Raw genomic sequence first — 24,089 nt, 5'->3', positions numbered from 1 at the left:
ATAGTGCATTGTGGGAAGCACCTAAAGCACTCCTTCTGTGTGAATAGAGAAATGGGAAGGAAAAAAAAGACTCGTATACGTGAATAGAGGTTGAATGTGAAAGGACGATAGGGGATGAGCCACTGTGAGCAATAATAGGCGCATGAATAAGGCTGGTGGATCTCAGCTCGATGGCATTAAAGTCTCCCTCAAATCAAAATGAAAGTTTTTTTGGGTGCAAATCTTAATGCTATTCTTAATGTTGTTCATGAGCTGTAATGTTCTTCAAAACAAAGACAACATTTGCATTTAGAAGATAAAGGCATTTAAATCTGGGGTGCCCGAACTCAGTCCTGAGGTGTCCTGCATACTATAGATTAGTTCCAACCCCAATCAAACACACCTGGGCTAGCTAATCAAGCTCTTACTAGACTTGCTGGAAATGTCCCTGTAGGTGTGATGAGGCAAGTTGGAGCTAAACTCTGAAGGACACCGGACTTCCAGCACAGAGTCCAGCACCCATGATTTAAAACTTGTAGTTCATCCATAGATTTTCTTACTATAGTGGAGATTGAAATGTCTGTTACTTATCACTGGAAAACCTGTAAAGCTAACTTGGTCATGTGAATCATGTTGTAAGGCTGGTTTATACTTCTGCGTTGACTGATCGGCGTAACCCATGTCGCTTGCCTTGCGCGTTGCTGTGCATTTATACCTCTGCATGATGTTTGTGTGGATCTGCACTTCTGAAATGCCTGCTGGCAGTCAGGTTTTTATGTTTCTCTGTTGAGTTTCTTCGCTGGCGTTTTGTTTTTTTTCTGAACGCTACTTTAATGTACAAGTAGCTCAGACTCGCTTATTTTGAGGTGGGAACCAGTGGATGTGCAACAACTTTAATCATAAGGTAAACACGAAACAAAACTTTCCACCTGAAGCTCCTTCACGGGACTCGACCCTTGTAAACACGCGCTCCAATAGGTTTGCATGGCTCTCAGCCCCGCCCACGCTCGTCAGCAATACCAAGTCGACCAATCACAGAGCTTGTGTTACGCATAATTACAATTTGTAGTTTAATTTTTTACGAGGTGTGCATCAGCGTCGGCGTCAGCCACGGCGAGGGCTATGCAACCACGCAAAGGCTGCGCCAGAGCATATATGTGTGCTTGATGCAGAAGGATAAATCAGCCTCAATAAATCAATCACATATTGGTTTTTAGTCTCCTTTCCTGCATACTGTCATAGAGGCAATGTTAGCATTAGCCAATATGCTTTTTAGGCCTACAATTTAAGGCTTGCCTGCAATAGGCTTTGGTTTATCCCTTCTGCCAATAAAAATCAACAACTTTTTATGACATCACTGTGTACTTCAGCTTCTCATCTGATCTTCTGACCAATCAAATGCCTCCTAGTATTTGAAGTGTCCCACTCCCTATTAGACGTGTCTGAAATCGGTCACATATGACTGAGCTTTCATTAAGACTTGATTGTAACTGTCAGTTTAATTAATTTATTATAAATTTATCCTCAATAAGCTGCTTTTAAATATGTAGTCAACAAGGTATTGGGTTCAGATATCGGGTAGTACTAGGAATATGGACATTCATAATCAGGGTGTCCACAGGATCTTAAAAAGTGTTAAAAGTTGATAAATCAATTATGAGAAAACCAAGGCCCTTAAAAGGTATTAAAATTCTTAGTCACATTTTTACGAGGTCTTAAACTTTGTCCAAAGTGTTTCACTCCAAAAAAGCATAAATATATTTATTTTTCTTCTAATATTAACAACGATGTGCTTGATCCATGCGATTAAATCGGCTTGGGGCGCATCTGGCCAAGCTCCTCCTTCCAGGTGATGTCATGTAGCCTAATTTCCAACAAACACGAGATTGTGATATGTCGCTCTCCACATGTAGTGAAACCATAGAGCAAGATAGCAAAATGGGAAAATGTAAGTTTGGATATTCCTGGTTGGAGTAAGACGAGTTTAAACAGTGGCTGAAGCCAGTTGCTGAAAACAACTGCGTAATTTATTCTCTTAAGCTTTGTTTCTTCCGAGCTTATCTGAGTTGCATGGTTCTCCATTGATTTATTAAACTACAACTGTTTATTAACAACTGTTTATTAGGTTAAAGGTTTGATGCTGATTAGAACTTGAAGTGGTGACGAGGTCTTGAAATATTCTGAGAAGGTCTTTAAAAAGATTGAAATTACCTTTAGGGTTCCTGCATATTCCCTGATAATACGTACGGTACAAATAAACAGTCAATATAATAATAATAATAGACATGATAAAGGTACAGTTTACTCTAAAATGTCAATTAACTCATGCAACCAGGGGGTTAACAAATGGCTTATGGAGCAAATCAGTGAGATTTAGTAACAAAAATATTGACATTTTAAAATTACAAACTTCAATTACAGACTTTCGTATACACTTTATGTTTGATTGATGAATATGAAGTAGCGGATGCTCTAGTTAGTTACCACACGGTGTGTTTACCACAGAAGACAAGGATGAAAAAGAAAACTAGTTGGCTTGATGTTATTGTATAAGATTATTTTTTAGTGTTTTTAGTATTTTAGTATTATTCAGAGTATTTTACATTTACAATGCCACGTACATGTGTCTACCCATAATACGTCATACATTGTATATGTCAGTCATGAATAACATTCATTCGGATGACACCAAAAGTCAGTGATTGAGCTTTATAATTTAAAAACATTATCAATACTTCATTTACAAAAGCATATCGATTTGCTTTAATAGTAGAAATTGGTCCTTATACTGACACGCTAATGAGCTTTCATTTCAAGGGTTCACCTATAATAAACAGTAACCCACACACTGCTCTGTCTTCATGTTTTAATTGAAAGGACATTACACAAAGAATAAAGCTGCACATTTCAGGGCAACTTTTAAAAGAGAAATTGAGTCTTCAACCAAATAGGCAGAAAGACCGTAAACAGTTAGATGTACTGCATACATGTCTATACAAAACTTTACGGTCTGAAAGCTGTTCAAAACTTGTTTTCCAAACCCACTTTGAAAGTCTCAAAGTTAGCGAGAAACTGATCTGACAAGAGCTCCTCAGAGGGTTGACCATGATGTCAGGTGAGACAGAAGTGCAGTTTATTTTCGCATGAGCTGGTAAAGCGCAACACGTCCTGTAATAACAGGGTAGATTTCACTAAATGCCGCTTCCACTGACGCCAGCGCTCACAGGAAACTAGCCCCTTCTCTAAACACTTTCCATTTGCCTTATGAAAGGATTTTTTTATTATAGTGTATGGAGGAGGGAGGAATATATTGTTGGTTAAGACCCTATTGGTCTGTTTTGTGAATTATACGTGGGAAATGGAGCCGTTCCTCTTTCTTATGTTACTGTTTGACCTAACATTTCTGGAATATTAGATGGAGTTTCTTATCTGGACGTGATGTATCAGTGTAGACATCTCTGCGGGTCTTTTAATATGATGCAACTGAAGCGTGTAAAACAGTAAACAGACAAGCTGATGTACGTTTCATCTTTTACTGTGATTTTTCGGGTTATTTCTTATTTTTAAGCGGAACAGTGGAAGTTACAGAGTGAAGAATTGCTGGATTCAAACGTACACACCATTTACATGAAAACCAAGGTTTGTTATATGGCATTGTTGTGGTTGTAAGGGCTACGTAGAAAGCTGATGCCTTACCTTCACTGTAAAACCCAAAAAGTCAAGGTAACTTAAACCATTTGAGGAAAACGATTGCAACAAACCATTTGTGTTAAAAACCTTTAATAATTTAAGTTAAAAACTAATCCCAATGTGTACTGTAAACTGAATCCTTTAAAGTAAACGAAGCAATTTGAGCACAATAAAACACAATGCAATCTCACAGCTATTCGTAACTTTTTGATTTAGTGGCTAATTCGTATGAATTTGTACGATCTATGATGAACTTAGTACGATTTGCACATCACCCAATGACGGTTGGGGTTAGGGGTGGGGTTAGGTGCCAAGCCTGCTTTTTAAAATCTTACAAATTCGTAAAATTAAACTCGTACGAATTTGTACGATTTAGCCACTAAATTTGCAAAACGTAAAATACTTACGTTTCCTCCTGAGATCAGGCTGTAAAACCCAATAAATGAAGAGAACTTAAATCAACTGAGTACTGTAAAACCCAGTTCGTTAAGGCAACTCAAAACCCGTTTGAGAAAAACAATTGCTACAAACCATTTGAGTTAAAAACCTAATCTATATGAGCACTGTGAACTTACTCCATTTAAGTTGAAGTAATGAGGTATTTAATTAACCCATTACCTTCAACACTGAGTTCAAAACTCTTTTCAAATGAGTAGAATTAACTTTCAGTCAATTTCGAGTTAACTACAGTTTTAAAGTTGACTGTTAAAATGAGCTAAAATGAATTGTATTGTACCTCTAAAGACTTGAGGTATGAGTTATCGAATGTAGGCTTATACATTGTAAAACCTCACAGCGAAAATCACTAAACGAAATAAGTTTTAAAAAGTTGCTTTGACTTGATGTAAAAGAGTGATAGTGACTCATAAATTAATTATATTAACTCAAACCTAATGAGTAATGAATTAATTCAACATAGGCTCATTCTGAAAACGTAGCCCTAAATAAATTTCTGGAGATTGTGAATTATGTAGCCAGAAGTACGTTTGGCTGCATTTCATCTTTAAAAATGAGTCAATCTATGCTTTTTAAAATATTATTGTTTGGGTTTAGGGAAGGGGAGAGTGGGTCAGTCGATCAGTCAGTCAGTCAGTCAAACAGTCACTCAACAGCGGTCTCTGGTGGATTTATGAGAGAAGAGCAGGCATGAATGGCACTCTGAGAAATTTGAGATCTTAAAAATCATACACAGCAGTCTTTCGTGGATTCGCAAAATCAAAAAACTGCAAAAAAAACTTACCCCCTGGAACGTATTTGACAGTCTTTAGAAATGTGTGTAGAGATACATCTTCAGAATGAGCCTGGGTTGAATTAATTAATTATATTTGTGTGTTAAACTCTATTGCTAGAAGCAGTGGCAAACTATTTGAGTAGCTATATAGGTGTTTGGACTTTCAGACTATTAACTGAACTCATACCGATTTGATAACTGTGCTTAAAATGTTTAAGTTACTAATACTCTTAATTTTTGAAAATATCAACACTGAATGTTTACAAAGTATGCGTAATAAAATGAAATGGCGCAGGGAAAAAGTATTAAACACACAAAGAAAGAGAGGTGTAGAAATGCAGTGAAAGCCCAGACGGCAGCTGAAATCTCTCAGTGGTTATTCAGCAATCCTCTGCCCTTCATCATTGTAAATGAATAATTGCAGCTTCAGTCCAACGTCTACATTAGCAGGATGATAAAGATGAAACCAGGGTGGACATTTCAGCAAGAAAACACAGCCAAGAAAACTCTCAAATGTTTTCAGAGAAAGAAAATCATGATGTAGAATGGCCCAGCCGATCAGCTGACTTGAATCCAATAGAAAATGTAAAATAAAGATCAGATTTGATAGACGAGACCCATAGTACATTAAGATCTGTTTAAAACTCCCTTTTAAAAAATAAAATGAACTTTCTGTTATTATACATAACTAGTTTTTCAGACTTTTTTCGTATTGTTTGGGTTTTCACCAAAATCTGGTTCAATTCCATGTCAACAGCTCCTTTAGAAATATTATTCCCAGTAAAAAAACATGACATGTTCAATATTTATATTTCCAGGTTTATGACTTAAAACAGTACACTGTAAAAAATAAATCCGTAAAAGTTAAAAACACGGTACAAGCCGTAAAAGTAATTTTTCTTTTTTAAGGTAAAGTACCGTATTTTATTAATTTATAGACGTAATATGTATGTATTTTGAATGATCAACATCTACACATCTTTTGTTACAGTTAGACACGTTAGCACACCCACATGCAGGTGGTGATGAGAAAGTTACATAATGAGCCAATGCTCATCACAATCACATTTTCCCACAAGCAAAACAAAGTATCAGCACATAGAAGGTGCTCAGTGTCATTCACACAGCTACTAAACACTAGTATGGTAACACGCATAAAATTAAAGTCATGAAATAAACATTGCTTATCAACATTAGATGTAACATAAATCTCTAATGTACATAACAAACAACTAAAAAGATCCATATTAATGTCAACCAAATGCATAAAAAGTTATTTGCCATGCAGGGAATTCTGGGAAAGTCAATTTACGGTTATTCGCCGTAAATATTAAGGAAACATACTGTTAACCAGGTTACGGATTTGTACTGTAGCATTTTTATTGTTTTTTACTGTTGAAATCACAGCCATTTTTTTCAGTGTATATACAATAAAGTTTATACTATTTAAACCACTTTTTTTTCAAAACTTAAAAGGTTTGACACAATCGGTTTCTATAAACTCTTTGAGTTAACTTCACTTATTGGATTTGACTGTCTAGAAGAAAAATAGGATGCTGTGCAATGCATTTTTTTCTTAATGTGGGATCCTGCCATTAGTTTGCTGTTCTATGTTGATGCTAGTTTTTAGCATGAGAAGGGACCAAATCTAAACGTTCGAGGTATGTTTATATGTTTAAAGGTTTATATTAACCTTGGATGACATGGCAATAAAAGTGCATATGGCATTTTCTGGCATTAAATGGTTTTAAGAAACCTTTTTCCATGAGGTGAGCTGGAAATTGTCAACCCAATCTGGCAACACTGTTAGACTGTCAGTTGAGAAACCATCAAAATAAAGTGTTAGCAGATATTAAGCACAAGGTCTGCTAATACTCAAGTGACTGCTAGCTCACATGCATTTGTAAAGTAACTTGGTCAATAGAATGTCCAACAGGGGACCATCAAAATAAATTGTTTCTTCGTTATGATTGTATGTGATTGTATTTCAGTTTTAATCCACAGAACTTTATGTAACAATTTGGTGATGTAATTCTTGTGACTCAATAGAGACAGGAACACATCCGTTCATGCACACACGTCATGAGCTTTTTACTTGGCAACAGACACGCTGAGTCTGTAATTTATTTATTTAGCTGCTTATGTCATTGTTTCTTAGCCAATTTAATTTTCCTTCTAATTCCAAATTATATAAGGACATAAGAACCTTAAAGTGACAGTTCAGCTAAAAATCTCTCAAACCTACATGGGTTGGTATTGTTGTTTGTGTGACTTGATTGATTGGTTGGTTGTTTGGTTGATACACTGATGCATTGATTGATTCATTGATTGATGAAATGATTGATTGATTGATTGATTGATTGATTGATTGATTCATTGATCAGTTGGTTGGTAGATTTGTTTATGCATTGATTGATTCATTTACTGTTGGAAAGATTGATTGATTGGTTGGTTGGTTGGTTGGTTGGTTGGTTGGTTGGTTGGTTGATTGATTGATTCGTTGATGCACAGATCGATTGGTTGGTTGGTTGGTTCATTTGTTGATGCATTGATTGATTCATTCATTGACTTATGCAATGATTGATTGACAGTTTGATTGGTTGGTGGTTTGGTTAGTTGATGCATTGATGCATTGATTCATTGATTCATTGATTTGATTGATTGATTGAATGGTTGATTCATTGATGCATTGATTTATTGATTTGATTGATTGATTGAATGGTTGATTCATTGATGCATTGATTGTTTGATTGATTCATCAATGGATTCATCAATTGATTGATTGATTCGTTTATGCATTGATTTGATTGATTTATTCAATGATTGATTGATAGATAGATTAATTGGTTGGTTAGTGCTGTGGTTTATTAATTTATTGATTAATTCAATGATTGGTTGATTGATTGGTTGGTTGATTGATTGATGCATGATTAATTGATTGATTGATGCATTGATTTATTTATTCCTTGATTTGTTTATAAATCGATTTATTTATTGATTGTTTAATTTATTGATTGACTTGTTCATTCATTTATTCATTCGATTGATATATTGATGCATTGATTAATTGATTGATTAACTGATTCATCGATTGATTGATTGATTGATTGATTGATTGATTGATTGATTCATTCATTCATTCATTCATTCATTCATTCATTCATTCATTCATTCATTCATTCATTCATTCATTCGATTGATTGATGTTATGCTTCATTGTAAAAAATAAAGTACTGTGGCTTTAGAATGACTTGAAAGTTTATAAATTAATAATAATGACAGAATAAAATTTTTTGTATGAACGGCCTCTTTAATAAAAATAAGTGATGCAGATCATATGTTGAGCATCTTGTTTCTTTAACACTATATTATAATGTTTTTTGAAGAATCGTGAGACACTGAAGCCTGGAGTAATGATGCTGAAAATGCAGCTTTTCTGTTTAGCCTTGGCTTCTTGATATACTGTTATATCTGACCACAGAACTATTAATCAGTACTTTGTTTATATGCATTAGCGCTCTATCGAGACCTCCTCCATAAAATGCAGGCTGTGAAGCGCTAGTAATGTCCCTCAACGCCGACAGGAGGGAACACTCAGTTCTGTGTGGGGACTTGAGAAATTATACATCGACCATCAGCGCTTGAAGATTGCTCGGTCTACTGGGTAGAGAAGACCAGTGCTTAGTGCTGTAATTGAACAAACTGTTCCTGGGAGTTTTCATACTTTTTCCACTATAAAGTTTTACTTTTAAATATTACTTTTCTAAAATGTTTTAAATGACGTATTCACAGAAAAATGACCAGACATTATATTGGTTGATAAATGCTTTTGAAAGGTAATTCACAGTGACGTTTGTATGCAAAGAATATTCAAAGTCTAATGGTTCACCTATACCACTAGTTTTTAGTATGAAGTGCTTGTTAGTGTAAATATCTATTTACCCAATCACACGGCAGCAGCTTAGTCAGGGTTCAACGCTAAGGATTTTTTTCAACTGGCCCAGTCGGGCCAGTGCTTCAGATTTTTACTTGCCCTGATAAAATTTTCAGTGGTCCCACCAAAAAAAAAAAAAAAAGTTAATATGTCTGTGAATTTAGAAGTTAATGTGTTTAATGTATTTTTATGTATTAATTAATAATTAGGTATTATGGAAACAAATCGTGCAGTATGGAAAATATGCAGGTTTTTTATTTAACAAAAGGTGGCTGCTTTGCCAAACTGACGACAAACTGTGGCAAATCCCACTTCATTTTTTCAACGTGTTGTACCCACATAAATGTCTGCTTCCAAGACATTAGCCTCATAATTTGATGCTCCCGCCATGTTGCTGTCTCTTCGCTGTACTGGTTGTTACCAAGTTACAGACAACAATAACACGCTCACAAAATCCAATCAGATAAGGTGAACTAAAAAAGCAATATGGTGTTTACGACATCACAAAGAAGGTAGCATTTAAAGGCTTAAAAGCACAAACTGTTTCTCGATTTTAAACAATTGACAAATGGTCACACTGTTACAGACAAATTAAACTTTAGTGACAGGGCGGCACTGGCCCAATGGGGCCAGTAACGATCTTGTCTACTGTCCCGAGCGTCTCTCAAGCTGGCCCCGGGCCATCGGGCAGTCCTTATTGTTGAGCCCTGTCAGTTCATTTAGACCAGGGGTGCCCAAACTTAGTCCTAGAGGGCCTGTGTTCTGATGATCTTTACGACCTCATCAGAATGTGCTACAGGTTGCTCAATCTGTCATATTTCATCTAAAAAAAACAGGGGTATCATATTTTGTTAGCTTCAAATGTCAATCGGAATGAACCACCACTTTAATAAACTAATTAAATATAAAAGTAATGAAATAAAATTAAATGAAGACATTAGTTTACACGATAGGCATTTGAAGCTGCTACACCTTTTTCTACATTGTTTAAATGAGTAGTAGTTAATTTCGATAGATATTTGAAGCTGACAATATGTGCTATCCCTGTTTTTACATCCTTATTTAATGTGGTAGTTCTTTCTGAATGACATTTGAAGCTGACAAGATGTGCTAACCCTGTTTTGGTAGATGAAACATGACCGATTAAGCTACCAGTAGCACATTCTGAGGAGGTAGCACAGATCGTCAGAGCACCGGCGCCCTGCAAAGTTTAGTTCCAACCCCAATCAGACACATCTGGTCAAGCTCTTACTAGGCTTTCTAGAAACATCCATGCTGGTGTGTTGAGGCAAGTTGGAGCTAAAATCTATAGGACAACAGCCCTCCAGGACTGACTTTGGGCACTCTGGATTTCGACCAAACACCAGGGAGAAGGGTGATTTAAAGGGTTAGTTCACACAAAATTACAATTCTGTTATTAATTACGAGATACTTCAAGATATTTTAGATGGACTCCAAGAGCTCTCTCTTTCTTCATAGACAACAACAGTCTTGATATATTCAAAGTTATCCAAAAACATTGTTAAAATATGCCATGGGACTTCAGTTGTTGTAATCATACAAAGCTCCAAGAACACTTTTATGCACCAAGAAAACTTTAAAAATGACTTTGTCTTCAGACTTTTAATGTCTAGGGCCAGTTGCTGTCTATGGGGGATGAGAGAGCTCTTGGATTTCATCCAAAGTATTAGAATTTGTTCTCTAAAGAGAAACAAAGGTCTCAGGGAATTGGAATGATATGAGAGTAATTCATAATTCACAGGCGTTTTTGGGTGAAGTAACACTTTAAATCACCTGTCTTCTTTATTCTGAATGCTTTAAGTGACTTTTAACGTGGTAAGGTTGTTGGTTCCAAACTGGCTGTTCTGAGTTCTTCATAAACTGCTGATCTACTGGGATTTTTACACTCAATCATTCTAACTGTACACAGAGAATAGTCCAAAAAATTTGAATTTTTCTTTCTGTCTTTCTTTCTTTCTTTCTTTAATTATTTATTTATTTTATTTATTTATTTATTAATTTTTTTCAGTTTTTTGGACAAAATGTACAAAAACACCATGAAAGCCATGGATCCATCCTGCTTTGTATGAACAGTTCATGCTGGGGGTATATACATTTTGGGGGAGATATTCTTGGCACTCTTTGTATCTACTTATTATCATCTAAACATCACACCCTACCTGAGTATTATTGCTGACCACTTTATGACCACAAAGTACTCATGTTGCGTTAGCTACTTCAACTAGGATAATAAGCTATACAAATCTCAGCTTCTAGTGATGCATTGCCTTTTTAAAATACTTGACACGTTGTTCGAATGCTCTAAGGGTCAAGTAAATAAATATAATATCCTCAAGAATATTTGCCTGTCATTGATTGTACACTCCTAATGTTGATGAATGAGTGGAAGGGTGTGGACGCTAAACTCTAGACACGCAAACTGTCACTCAGCTTGTGTTTTTTTTTGGGGATTTAAAGTAAAGGCAGGGCCAACGTCACTTCAGAGTCTCTGTGTTCAACTGATCACTAAGAGCAATGTCATCCTCACATTCATGTCAACTCCTCAAAGAAAGAATTTGAGTGTATCATCTATAAATTGTGGCCAGTCTAACTACTTTTAACAGTCTTTACAGGTTTAAAGCTCATTACAGTTGTTTTTGTGTGCATGTGTGTGTGTGTGTGTGGGTTGGTTACATATACATTCTTGAACTCTATACTGACACCTATTGCATTTATCAGCATCATTATAAAATGTAGAGTATAAGACCAAGCATCAGGGAGAGGACAGGTGATTTAAAGCAGTGTTTCTCAAAGACGTTCCTGGAAGACCACCAACACTGCATGTTTTGGATGTCTAATTTGTCTGTTGCACCCATTTGGTCTTTCAATCTCTGCTAATAAGCTGATGATCTCAATCTGGTGTGTTAAGGAGACATGGAAAATGTGCAGAGCTGGTGGTCCCCCAGGCACGTGGTTGAGAAACTGTGATTTAAAGGGTTTAAAATTAAATAAAAATTCTGTTATTAATTATTAAAATATATTTTAGATGTAATCCTAGAGCTCTCTCATTCTTCGTAGACAGCAACAGTCCTGAGACGTTCAAAGTTCAGAAAATGAAGCAAAAACATGACTTCAGTGGTTCAATTGTAATCATACGAAGCTCCAAGAACACTTTTATGCACCAAAAAGCCTGTAAAGATGATTTTGTTTTGCCTTTTGACGATAGGGGATGAGAGAGAGCTCTCGGATTTCATCCAGAATACATTTTTGAACTCAATACTGACATCGATTGATGTGGATACTGCATAGTGCATTACGTTATCAGCATCATTATACAATATATAAATTAAGACCAAGCATCAGGGAGAAGACAGGTGATTTAAAGGCTTAGTTCAAACAAAATTAAAATTGTGTTATTAATTAGTACAAGTTATTTTAGATGAAATTCTAGAGCTCTCTCATCCTCCATAGACAGCAACTGTCCTGAGACATTCAAAGTCCCTAAAATGAATCAAAAACATGCGACTTCAGTGCTTCAACTGTAATCATACAAAGCTCCAAGAACACTTTTTGCACCAAAAAGCCTGTAAAGATGATTTTGTTTTGCCTTTGTCTTCAGACTTTCAATGTCTAAGGGTTGTTGTTGTCGATGGGGGGTGAGAGAGCTCTCGGATTTCATCCAGAATACATTCTTAAACTTTATACTGACACCTATTGGTGTGGATACCACATAGTTTATTACTTTTTTCCATTTATCGGCATCATTATAAAATGTATAAATTAAGACCAAGCATCAGAGAGAGGATGGGTAATTTAAAAGGTTAGTTCACACAAAATTAAAATTCTGTTATTATTTACTACAAGATATTTTAGATGAAATCCTAGAGCTCTCTCATCCTCCATGTGTGGATACCACATAGTGTATTACGTTTCCATTTATCAGCATCATCAGCCCCTTTCACAGATACAGACTTTTCCAGTAAATTAACGGCAAATGTGTGTAATTTGCTGGAAAAGAGAAGTTGTAACATTACCGGTAATTTGCTAGAATGCTGCTCTATGTGAATGCATAGGCAAAAAAATGCCGGAAACGCGCTGACTTGAGACGTCTACTGCAGCCAATCAAAACAGTCAGACACATTTACATCTGAGCTGTTTATAAAAATAAAATCCTTTGAATATTTTTCCAGACACATTTAGATGTTAGTCAGATAACGTTTTTATGCTCCTTATTTATCCCAACAGTGGAAAAAGTTTTCGATAAGTCGTTAAGGTAAAGTCGTTCCAGAAATTTGCCGGGTATTTACCGGTATCACTGTGTGAAAGGGGCTATTATATAATGTAGAAGATAAATTGTTTCCAGCCAATTTAAACAGCTGCACAATTAAGGCGAATTTGTAAATAATAATAAAAAAAAATATTTTGCATGTAATTTTGATATTAATACTGAACATTGCAAAATGGCGCACTACAGTATGTAACACACGGTGCATAGAGTTACCGAATTAAAGCACAGCTTTTGCACTTTAATAACCGCACTAAACAATATTGCACTTTTGGTTTTATTCCAGCTGAACACATTTACATTAACATCTAGCAGATACGTTAATCGACTTACAGATGAGGAATACAAGCGCTTGTCTTTAACACAACAATAACACGAGAACTGCTAGCAATACAGAGCTTCAATCATTACCCAGAATAGCACAAGCTTGTATGAGAGGAGAAGTGTAAAAGTTTCAGCACAAAATAAACATCCAACTTATAACAGCACGAATGGGGGGGGAAATGGCCTTGCAGGTGCGACTGTTATGTTAATGGAGGTGTCACGGTCATCTTTTGGGTCGGAGGTCGACATGCTAATAAGGCCGCTTGATTCTCATGCTGGTTTCACACTTGCACACACACACAATAAGCAGAGCGCCTCGGGAGCGTCCAGATTGTTGTTTTCCAGGCTCTGGCTGTTAAACGAAAATGTGCGATGCAGCAAAGTGCTGATGTGTTCATTCTCTGTAATTAGAACATCCCACCAGTTCCAAGGAAGAAGAAGAAGAAAAAAAATCTAAACTAATGTTTAATTTGCCTCCTGCTCAAAGGCAGGCTTTTGTTATTGCCACCGCAATTAACTTTACGCAGAGGCCTCGGTGTTTCCTGTGATTGATGTCATTTACATAGAACAAATCAGAACCAGGATCCAATCCCCGCCCAAACACGCATTTCACCGTCTAGTGCCCTAGCAACCGTCGCTAACATGTTAGAACAGCATTGTGGGAAGGATTTAGTGCCCCTTTTTTTGTGCCCGCGGTGCCCCCCTCCTACACTGTTACCACGGCAATAGGATTCCATAGACGGTGGCGCTAATTGAACGGCTTGATTATTAGGCACGAAATAGACGGATGTGCACACATGTAATTAGACACGTACACGTGGTCACACTTGGTCACGGTCTGGTCGGATATTAACCACTGTCAAGTTGCTAAGTGACCCACTCTGTCCACTACAATAAACACATGGGCTGCGAGAGCTCAGGGCTCAGAAACCCAATGGGGTCAGTTTGCTGGCTTTTTTTATTTTATAGAACATTTTTAACCGGGACGCTTCAATCAGCAATTACATTGATCAGAAGTGACGATAAATTATTCCAAATAAAATGAATGATGTATTAATGTTGGAAATTTACTTGTACTTGTGTTTAGCATGATGTGCTGCGATTTTGAGACCAGTGCAACCCTAATTTTCTTGTTTTGTGAATGAAAATTGAAATATTGAAATTGAAATTGAAATGAAAATTATAATATTTAAAAATATATTAAAATAATTTTAAAAAGAAGTAAAATATTACAAAAAATACTATTTTAAATATAAAAACCACTACCTCCATGTCTTCTTCATCTCAGGGGGCTTTTTCAGTTGATTCATGACAACATGCTTTTGTTTAATGTTATTATTATTAACAGTATTTTTTATTATATGCATATTTATTAGGGATGTAACGGTATCAGAATTTCACGGTACGGTAATACCTCGGTATGAATGTCACAGTACGATATTTATTGAGTCATTTACAGGAAAAACAAAACTTATGAAAATACTCCAAAAAAGTGCCAAAAGTGTCAATGACATACAAATTAGCCATCTATCTGTAAGCTTTGAAACAGGAACTTCAATTTTAATAACAAAAAAATATTAAACCATGTAAAAAAATAAAGTTTCAATTTAGTATTGTTGAAAACTCATCACATTCAACATTTAATCACTCACTCACTTAGATAGAGATGGGCTTTAAGGAAAATTATCTTATAACTATAATCTGGTAAAAGCTGGTATCTCTGGGCATTTACAATGTCCCCTGCAACAAAAAAAAACCCTCTCCTTTGGGACTGAGGTTTCTGGGACAGAGAGATATGACTTGGCCCAGGTTGACAGCAGTGGGTAACGTTGTGCATTGTCTTTCCCCCACTTAAGAGGACAAGCCATGAGTGAGATAGAGGTCTCATGTCTGCATCAATCTGAACAGTGTGCTGTGTTTCTGCAGTCCCCATGACTGATTATTAGTCGTATTCCCCAACTTGCAGGCACGTGCACACACAGGGCTCAACCTGTGCAGTGCACATGCCCTTTTTAGTCTTGGATAGAAAGTGCCCTTCCAAAATGATCAAAAGTGCCCCCGCGACGCGACACACACTCCGTCCCGCCCTTCAGTAGGCGCGCGACAACAACGCTTTTGAGTATGCGCGCTCAACCCCCCTCTCTGCTTTACAGTACGCGCGCGACAACACAGCCGATCAGAACGCGCGCGACAACACCGCTATTCAGTACGCGCGCGGCGACAACACCCGCTTTAGGTTTCGATCATCTCCAGCTCTTTTTCATCCCCGCTACTAGAAGCACACTCCATTTCCGCATTACTGGATCTGTAGTGACAACAGACCGCAAAGGATTATGGCCACGCCTGGGCTGATGGGAAATGTAGTTTCAGCTACCTCCCGTTCGCTTCATTCGCCTGAGCAAATTTTCTCAGAAGACCTATAGTTTTACCGAGTCATGCGACTACGGTAATATCGAAAAAAAATAATATTGCGGTATGACGGTATTTACAATACCGTTACATCCCTAATATTTATATATTTTTTTAATAAAAACTAGTTTAGATTTGTCCACCTGTCAGATTTTGGACCATATAGGGAATAGGACGTGTGTTTGGATATAACTCATTATTATTGTTAATTTATTTGCTTGCTGAAAATTAGAACTGAATTTAGAAATAGTTTTGAAACAAATCTTTGCGCTTAACAAGCAAAATTAAACACGTAGATAATAGATGTCTTTAGAAGAGATGTCTTTGGAGTGCGTGAGTAAGTGAAGAGGCTGATTGGAGGAGGCTCATTCTTTATCCTCGCGCTGCAGATGGTCAGTTTAACTGTTTTCTCTCTAGTGAAGCGTTCAGTTTTTCCTCTTACAAAGTCTGGCATGTAAATAGCAAATACGCCATGGTGCGATGCAACTGACTCTTAAGGGGATGGGAGATGAGTCTCTGATTGGTTTATTGCACGTTATGCTCAAAACACACCCATGACTCATTAACAGAATGAGCACAACCCTGTTAGGGCACACACTGTATTCTGAATCATTCATTCATTTTCTTGTCGGCTTAGTCCCTTTATCAATCCGGGGTGGCCACAGCGGAATGAACCGCCAGCTTATCCAGCAAGTTTTTATGCAGTGGATGCCCTTCCAGCTGCAACCCATCTCTGTGATTTTTCCATTCTTAAAATAGCAAAAGTGGATTCAGACATACCCTTAGTGCTTTTGCGCCGTGCACTTTAAACTTTGCCCCTAGATCGTTAAAATAGAGCACTTAATCTTTTAAATATACAGATCATTTTGAGGGACGTAAACGACAACAATGGTCCTAACGTATTTCCTGTTTTACATTTTTAATTTCTGTTGCTTCAGATAATCCAAAAAGAGTTACATATCGACAAATAATGTTATGATAGCTGTTTTAACACACTGTATAAAATGCTGGATTACACCAAGTTTCTCGTAATCCCATTGCAAATGGATTAAGTTAACTTTTACAGTTTTAAGTTGATTGAACAAAACAATTTAGTTGTTCCAAAAAAACTCAAGAATTGTATCGTTTCAGCTCATTTTAAATAAGTAGTTTAAATAAGCAGCAAACATATTTTTTGAGTGCAAGCTATGATTGAATTGTCTCTTGTTAGAGTTATGAAAGAGTTTGATAACAAACAGGAAATGTTCATGGGCCAATTACATGACTACATTTAAATCATCTATATGCAAATACAAACACTAATATTTAAAGGCACAGTTCACCAAAAATGCACCCTCCATTTGTCAAAAAAATGTTGGAAAACCAGCAACCATTGGCATCCATTGTATTAGTTTTTTTTCCACTATTGAAGTCAATACCTGTTTCTAACATTCTCCAAAATATCTTCTTTTTTGTTTAGCAGAAAAAAGAAACTCAGAAATGTTTGACATCATTTCACGCCAGTAAAAAGTGAGCAAATTCTCATTTTTGGGTGAACTATCCCTTTAATAAAGATGTATGACTTTTACCTCAGCATTTAATTATAGCTTTATTATTATTGTTAAGTGTTATTATTTTTACCCGTGCAGAACTGAGATGGCATTTAGAAGCAATTATCAATTACGATCCGTCAGAGCAGCTCCAGAATGCAGCAGTAACGGTTGAAACACATCTTTAGTTTGCTGTAGACGTGCCAGTGCTGCTTTAGGAGGTTTTTGCAGTGCATATGGGTGTGTGTGCGTGTTTGTGTGTGTGGATGTCTAACAGGTGTGTGTGGCTTCTAACAGGTGTGTTTGTGCCGGATGGTCCTAAGGGAGAGGAAGTGTAGGTGTGTAAAAAGTCACATACATCCCTTTTAATTTAGTGAGGAAGGTGTGGAAAGATTTAGGCCAGAACTGCACTCCTGAAAAAACACATCAAGAAAAAGAGGATTATTTTAATAACTAATTAAAACTTTCTTTCTTTCTTTCTTTCTTTCTTTCTTTTTCTTTCTTTCTTTCTTTCTTTCTTCCTTTTTTCCTTCTTTTTTTTGTCTGTTTTTTCATTGTCTTTCTATTTGATTCTTTCTTTCCATTCTTTCTCTTTCTTTCATTCTTTTTTATCTTTTTCCCTTTTCATTTTTCCCTTTCTGTCTTTCTAAATGTATTTTCTTTCTTTTCATTGTTGTTCTTTCTGTCTGTCCCTTTCTGTCTTTCTATTTATTTATTTTTTGTTCTTCCTTTTCATTCATTCATTCATTCTTTCTTTCTTAATTTTTCTTCATTCCTTTTTGTTATTTTTCTTTCTTTTTTTCGCTCTTTCTTTCTTTTCTGTCTGTCTGTTTCTTTCTATATATTTTTTATTTTCTTTTAATTATTTTTTCTTTTCATTATTTTTTTTCTTTTCATTACTTTTTCTTGTCTGTTTCCTTTTCATTCTTTTTCTTTCTTTCATTCATATTTTATTCCTTTTCCCCTTTTCATTCTTATTTCTGTCTTTCTATAATTATTTCATTATTTTTTCTTTCTTTATTTTTTCTGTCTTGTCTTTTTCTTTCTTTTTTGTTTTTTGTCAGTCTCTTTCTATATTTATTTTCTTCATTCATTTTCTTTTTCGGCTTAGTCCCTTTATTAATTTTTTTAAACCGCCAGCTTATCCAGCATATGTTTTTTTACGCAGCTGATGCCCTTCCAGCTGCAATCCATCACTGGGAAACATCCAAATTACTCATTCACACACATACATTATGCCCAATTTTAGCTTACCCAATTCGCTTATACCGCTTGTCCTTGGACTTGTGGGGAAAACCGGAGCACCCGGAGTAAACCAACGTGAACACGGGGAGAACATGCAAACTCCACACATAAATGCCAACTGACCCAGCCGAGGCTCAAACCAGCGACCTTCTTGGTGTGAGGCGACAGCACTACCAACTGCACTACCATGTCACCCATATATTTTCTTACTTTTTATTATTTGTTTATTTTCTGTCTGTCTTTCTGTCTGTATTTTTCTGTTTCTCTTTATTCTTTTTGTTTCTTTCTTTCTTAATGTTTGTTTACTGTAAAAAAATTAAACAAACCTTAAAACAACTTCTATTGCTTGTTTAAATATGGAGTTGTAATATTAAACATGATTAAAGAGCTACATTTAAACTAACAACCTCTCATGTTTTCTTTCATTTTAGAGCTTTATCTCCCCTTCCTTGTGTTTCTCTCTCTCTCTCTCTCTCTCTCTCTCTCTCTCTCTCTCTCTCTCTCTCTCTCTCTCTCTCTCTCTTGTACACCGCTGGAATGATGGCGCTGAGCTTCCTATCTATATTTCAAAGTGTGAGGAAAGGAATTCTGTAATGAGTTCCCCATCTCCCCCACTAGCCGTGCAAGAAACGCTTTGTAAGACTAATTGAAACTGGCATCTGTGTGTTCGGGGGGGAGGAAGTTCTTTTGGGGGTGCAGGAATATAAATATATATGAACACTGGATTCAAATCTATTAGCAAAATTTTTAAATGTGGAACTTTACATAATTTAAACTTTATTCAAATTAGGGCAAGCGTCGGTATAGATTCAGAGCATGACATATGTCAGTTTAGTGGTCAACCGAGTGCTTAATTCTTAAATTACATTTCTTAAAACACATTTGCTATCTCTGAATTCTTCATATGTTTTGACATCTTTAATTTAGATGAATGAATTGCCACAGATGTTTCACTTCTTACCTGCCCTGACAAGATCTGGATTATAAACATGTTTTTTTTCCCCTCAAACGTCTCTTATAGATGACATAACAAGCATTCAGGCAAAGGCATTTGGCTACGTGAGTTGCGTGTGTGTGTGTGTGTGTGTGTGTGTTTAAGCTGGCAGACTGAAACTCCCACCTAACGCACAAACACACATTCTGAGAGTGTTTTATGTCTCTCAGTTCATGCAGGCAGTGTGTAATGGACCAATGTTAGCCGACATGCTACGCTATATACTGCATACCTCTGGCGGTGCGATGGAAATTTACAGTCAACAGAGGCTTGAAAAACTTTTACCACCTGTGTTTTTGTTTCAAGGGCGCTTGTAGATTCTGAAGGACAAGAGGAGACAAGAAAGAGAAGATGTGAGGAGAAAAAAACAAGGTCTAAACTGACAAAAAAAAAGCCCAAAGTATACTCTTGTTTTTATGGATATTCAAACTCAAATGGTATTTTGTGATATACAGTTGAAGTCAGAAATATCAGCCCTCCTGTAACATTTAAATCATTTTTTTTTTAATTCCCAAGTGTTATTTAACGTAGATAGGATTTCGTTTTTTCAACAGTTTTAAACAAAAGTTTTAATATCAAATTTTTCAGTTAATAATTTATTTTATCACAATCATGACAATACCTAATATTTTTCTAGTCATTTTTAAAGATACTAGTATTCAGCTTAATGTATATTTTAAAAGCATAACAAGGTTAATTAGGTACATTGTAAAAAAAAGTTGACTCAATATAAATTTTAAGGCAACAAACTTCAGGACATTTTTAGTTGACTCAACTTTCAACCCAATTACTGCACTTGACTCGATTTAAGTTGAGTAAACTCAAAAGTGTCCTGAAGTTTTTTGCCCTAATTTTAAGCTGAGTCAACTTTTTTACAGTGTAGGCAAGTTAGGTTAATTAGGCAAGTTGTTTGTCAACAATGGTTTGTTCTGTAAAATAATAATGTCTTAAGGGGGCTTTTATTACTGTAAAAAAATAAAAAAATAAAATAAGAATTCACACGAAAAAACCACACAGCTCATAATTCTGACCTTAACTGCACATATACAGACATCAGATGTCTATACTTTACAGACGATTGTCTTCTGGCATAAACATAGGCAAATGTCAGACATTCCAGTACAGTATTTGGCTTCCGTAACATTGCTCCTTTAGTGTGATTAAACTGTTTGTTGACGATCAAAATACTTTACTTTACTTTACTTTACTTTACTTTACTTTACTTCTTTACTTCAATTTACTTTACTTCTTTACTTTACTTTTACTTTACTTTACTTTACTTTACTTTTACTTTACTTCTTTACTTTACTTTAATTTACTTTACTTTAATTTACTTTACTTTTACTTTACTTCTTTACTTTACTTTAATTTACTTTACTTTAATTTACTTTACTTTAATTTACTTTACTTTACTTTACTTTACTTTTACTTTACTTCTTTACTTTACTTTAATTTACCTTACTTTAATTTACTTTACTTTATTTACTTTACTTCTTTACTTTACTTTACTTTAATTTACTTTACTTCTTTACTTTACTTCTTTACTTTACTTCTTTACTTTACTTCTTTACTTTACTTAAATTGGTCCTTGTCTCGCTTTACACACAATAAACAAAACTAACATAACACAGTCTCAAAATATGTAATACTTAATAAGTCCTTCACCTCTCAATAAATATCAAAGTTCCACTTCACAAAGGTTTGTTTATAGATTGCTTCAGTTGCCTTTACTGTCCTATAGCAGCGTCCGGATAGAAACAATCTAAAGGGTTTAAAGGGTGCATTGCATCATCGCATATAGCCTTAACTTTCCTCAGCAATGCTGTAATATACAACTCATATTGATTTTTGCTTAGCTAAAATGTATGCTATTACCAATGTGATCCTGTTTATTTTAAATAATTTTGTCAGATTTGATTCTTCTAAACCAGATTGTCATAATACACATTTTACGTAAAGAGGTTTACTCAGAACTGCTTTGCATACACAGTGTGTGATGCAGATTTTAATATGGTATGCACATACCCTGATACAAATAGTTTGCAAATATTACTTTTTTACCTCAAAAACCCATTTTTACCATTCACTCTCACTGTATGACAGAGCAGCACGAACATTCAGCGAAATATCTGCTTTTGTATTTCATGAAAGAAAGAGAATCTTTAGTTTGAACTTTATTTCCGTTGCTGACATTTAAAGTTTACCAAACCATCAAGAAATTCTTTCTTTCTTTTTTTCGTTCTTTCGTTCTTTCTTTCTTTCTTTCTTTCTTTCTTTCTTTCTTTCGTTCTTTCTTTCTTTCTTTCTTTCTTTTTTTCTTTCTTTCTTTCTTGTTGTTGAAGTCTATATTAAACTTACATCAATAAAATCTTTCTTAAAAAGTATTTTTATTTTCTTTCACTGTATGGTGATAGAGCAGCATGAACACTCATCAAAATATCTCTTTTGTGAAAGAAGGAAAACTTGGTTTGGAATTCAGAGATTCAACAACGAGAGACGGCATGGGCGTTTTTCTTCCTTCCTTCTTTTCTTTCTTTCTTTCTTTCTTTCTTTCTTTCTTTCTTTCTTTTTTGTTGTTATTTAATTGAACATTACATAAAATAAACTTATAGCATTTCAAAATTTACCTCAAAGAAAATATTTATTCTTTAATCCGTTTTGTTTACTATATAAACAGTGATAATCTGTTATATAATCACTGTTTATATAATCTGCCCTAGAGAAGATTATTTATTAACTCTTTTTCCTTTTCTTTTTTTCCATTCACATTCACTTTAAAAAGAGCAGCATGAACACTCAGCTAAACATCTCCTTTTGTGTTCAACGGAAGAAATAAGCTATAGGTTTGGAGTTTAGAGCTATAATTTTCGTCCATTTCAACAGAAAGCCTTTTAGCTTCAAGTATGTATAACGAGTGTGTTGAAAAGAGAGACGGCATGGATGTGTTTGAGGAGGGTCATAGAGGTGTAAGGAATGGGGGACGCGTTCGCTGGATGTTATTTCATCCTATGTCACAGCGAGCAATCAATCTGAGTCATTATAAGCAGCAGAGGGAGTCAGCCCGAGCTCAGATTGATAGCTGTGTAAATAATAGCACCTATGATTAGAATGGCTGTGCTGTCCAATTAAAAAGAAGCAAGCGTCGAGGAGAGCCGATACTGTGCGTCTCTGTTTTTATGATAGTTTCTGCTTTAATCTTGCGTCTGCACTCGATTTGTACAGTCAGGGGCCAAAATTAACTATCCCCAAGCAGCAAATGTGACAAATTGGCTAGGGAGAGTAAATAAAATGAGGTTGCTGCCTATTGACCTGCCTGTTTTATGAATCACACCAGATACATTGTTTAAATCTCAAGAACTGTAGCAATCTTAGCTTTCTTCTTTTTGGCTTAGTCCCTTTATTAATCTGGGGTCGCCACAGCGGAATGAACTGCCAACTTATGCAGAATATGTTTTACGCAGCGGATACCCTTCCAGCTGCAACCAATCACTGGGAAACATTCATACACACTCAGTCACACACATACACTATGGACAATTTAGGACGCCCTGCGATCTTAGCTTTATTATTCAAAATGAGTGGATAAAATGAAAGAGATACAAACTTTCTGCTATTGTTGTCAAAAAGTGTAAGGTTACATAGTTTTTTGTTATGAAATCACCAATACTGCATTTAAAAAATAAAATAAATAACAAAATTATAACCACCATAAATTATAATAATAAAAAAATTACAATCAAATATGCTTTTATTGAACATTTTTTATTGCAAAAATATTTCAGAAAATAACATCGAGTAAAAAGATAACATCTGTCATAAATGTCATTTGAATTAGAATTCTGACCCCACATGAGAAAAAAGTTATAGTAAATAAGATTAAATTGTAATAAGTTATTTTTAAAAATGTAAAGCTGTAATTTAGTAAAATATTTTACCAATAAAAAAATACATATTTTTATTATTATTTTCTTATATACTTTTTATATTTATTTTTATTATATTATAATAAATATATTATATATATTTAGTACATACTTTTATTACATAATTTTTATTATATTATATTAATTTATTTTTTATTATATTAAAGTTTTATCAAACTATATTCATTTTTTATTTCATTTTCATTTTATTTCATTTTATACCATTTTTTATTTTTTATACCATATATATATATATATATATATATATATATATATATATATATATATATATATATATATATATATATATATATATTTATATATATTTATATTTAATTATTTTTATTATATTATAAATGTTTTATATTATATTATTTTATTATTTGTTCAATTTCTTTTACACAGTATTATATTTTTTATTATTTTACATTCATTTTATATTTTATATTGTTTTTATTAAAAAGTTGGATTATATCATATATATTTGCATTATTTTAAATTATAATAACTTATATTACATTTTATTATATTATTTTGTATTATATT

At 34.8% G+C, this 24,089-nt stretch overlaps 1 protein-coding gene and 1 long non-coding RNA gene across 7 annotated transcripts in view; one reads left to right on the top strand and one right to left on the bottom strand.

Annotated features, from left to right (window-relative positions):
* hipk2 (homeodomain interacting protein kinase 2) overlaps positions 1–24,089 on the top strand; it is a 197,666-nt gene that overhangs the window by 77,190 nt on the left and 96,387 nt on the right.
* LOC147839667 (uncharacterized) lies at positions 15,745–23,294 on the bottom strand. Of its 2 annotated transcripts, XR_015514779.1 has the most exons (4): positions 21,184–23,294; positions 20,960–21,012; positions 19,686–20,878; positions 15,745–17,671 (listed from the first exon to the last, which is right to left on the bottom strand). It is a non-coding gene; the product is annotated as an uncharacterized LOC147839667 (long non-coding RNA). The 2 variants fall into 2 exon arrangements; XR_015514778.1 differs by lacking the exon at positions 15,745–17,671 and having other exon boundaries at positions 18,570–20,878.

Source organism: Danio rerio, chromosome 18, assembly GCF_052040795.2.
Source record: "Danio rerio strain M-AB ecotype USA chromosome 18, GRCz13ab, whole genome shotgun sequence".
NCBI classification, from domain to species: domain Eukaryota; kingdom Metazoa; phylum Chordata; class Actinopteri; order Cypriniformes; family Danionidae; genus Danio; species Danio rerio.
The sequence above is the reverse complement of the archived record's forward strand: the minus strand, read 5'-3'. Positions and strand labels throughout refer to the sequence as shown.